At 39.9% G+C, this 2,135-nt stretch overlaps 1 pseudogene; it reads right to left on the bottom strand.

The window, feature by feature from the left end:
- Positions 1–358: 358 nt before the first annotated feature.
- Positions 359–1,583, bottom strand: LOC121256194 (annotated as a pseudogene).
- Positions 1,584–2,135: the final 552 nt, after the last annotated feature.

The raw sequence follows: 2,135 nt of genomic DNA, 5'->3' as shown, positions 1-2,135 counted from the left end.
GAATTACCTCATCTAGTCTTGGATTACCTTAGTGGATCGGGAATTACGCTTTCTCTTGTTCATGCTATTGTGTGATTTTTTACATTAATTGTTTGGATAGTAAGATGAGATGATATGATTTTAGATGAGTTGAATAAAATATTGTTAAAATATTATTTTTAATATTATTATTATTTTAGAATTTGAAAAAATTAAATTATTTATTATATTTTATATGTGAAAATTTGAAAAACTTATAATGATGAGATGAGATGCGTTGAGAATATTTCTATATACAAACGGGACCTAAAATGTATATTATTCTAAGGAAAAAAAAAAGTGTATATCACAAAAAATAAAATAAAATCAACCTGGAAATAAAAGACTACAAAAGCAACAATAATAATCCAAGTCCGAAGGCGAACTTCAGGCGCCATGGAGAACCCGATTTCTGGGCTGAACTAAAACTGGTTTCCCACACGTTCTGAGCTAGTGGAGTAGTAGATGACGAACCGTTGTAAGTGGGGTTCGCTCCGTACAGCTCTTGAATTCCCGATATATCATCCTTGGTAAGCTCCACCTTCCTCGTCCGAACAGGGAGTGACGGGTACATGATCGCGTCAATCTCCGAGGAATGGCCCAGACCTAGAAGATGCCCAATCTCGTGCACGGCCACAGACTCGAGGTCGACTGCAAACGCAGAAGAGGCAGCGGTGACGTCACCCTAGACCACCCAGTGCTCGTCATCGTTCACGTGAAGCTTTCCACACGTCGGCGGGTTCGCGTGGGCCAGGCACCCCTGCAAACCGTCGAACGGCGAATCGTCCCCGTGGTCACCCACAAAGAACCCGATCTGGATTTTCGAGTCATAGAACGACTCCGTCTGCGAGAACGTTATCACCGTCACTGAGGACCACCGGTCGAAGGGGCGGGAGAACACGCTCTTGACATCGTTTGAGAGCTGGTTTTCTGGCCGGAAAGAGTAGGTCAGGTCCCACTTGTTGTTCGGCCACTGCTGCATGCCCGAAACGAAGCTATAGTGAGAGACGGTGTGGAAGTTTGTGCCGTTATAGGACGGCGTAGTTTTCCTGGCATTCATTGTCGTGGAGCCATTGATGATATCAGGAACGCCGCATCTAGACCGCATGATCTGATGGACGGTCTGTGGGTCGAGCTCGCCACTGACATTGAGGTTGAAGTTTTTCTGGTAGGTCTCGATGGCGGCTTTGAGAGAGTCGTCGAAGTCCTCGGTGTGGTTGGACTTGGAGTTGCTGAGGTAACCAAAGTGTTGCAAGTAGTGCTTGAGCTTGGGCAAGCCGTCGGATTTATCGCCGGCATGGAAGCCGGAGAGATTTCGGAAGGAGTCCCGTGGGCCAGTTATAGCGTTTAACCCCGAAGGTGTCGACGCGATACTGGGGAAGAAATGAGCAGAGACTGAAGTCGACGAGAGCAAGAGTGACGTCATTGCAATGGCGACCAAGCAGATTAATGTCATTGCTTGAATTGAATTAAGGTAAAAGAATTCAGAGAATGAATGCAAAGATTTATGAAGGATGGATTCATGAAAGAAGGGCTTATTATGAGCTAGAGTCAGGTTGGCGTTGAAAGTGTTGTTCTCGAGGTTGTCGTCCAGAGAAGAAAGTAATATATTTAAAAGAGAAATGATTTTTTTTTAATAGAAAAAGAGAGATGATTGCGTAGAAGCGGCCATCTTCATTTAAATTAAAGAAAATTCTATTCATTATCCTTGCACACTATATATTATTTTTTTTTCTTATTAAATATGTGGTATATGAATAATGAGTAAAAAAATTTAATAAAATTAAAAAAAAAAAGTATGGTATGTAATGTGTTAGGATGATGAGTATCAAAACTATAAATTAAAAGAATAATTAATTTTTTTGATTTAGTTTTACTACTCATCATCTTCATACACCACACGCCACATTTATTTTTATTTTTTTAAGCTAATTGAATTCTTTTATTCATCATCCATATACCACATATTTAATAAGAAAAAAAAATTAAAAAATAAAAAATTATATATGATGTATGGTGTGAGAATAATGAGCAGAATTTTTCTTTTTAAATTGTAATGATCTCATAACAAAATTAACCCGTTGAGAAGTTGCATTGGTAGCATTAGCGTTGTACAG

The sequence above is a fragment of the Juglans microcarpa x Juglans regia genome, chromosome 3D, assembly GCF_004785595.1.
Source record: "Juglans microcarpa x Juglans regia isolate MS1-56 chromosome 3D, Jm3101_v1.0, whole genome shotgun sequence".
Lineage (NCBI taxonomy): Eukaryota > Viridiplantae > Streptophyta > Magnoliopsida > Fagales > Juglandaceae > Juglans > Juglans microcarpa x Juglans regia.
Note: the sequence above shows the minus strand (reverse complement) of the source record. Positions and strands in the feature narration are given on the sequence as shown.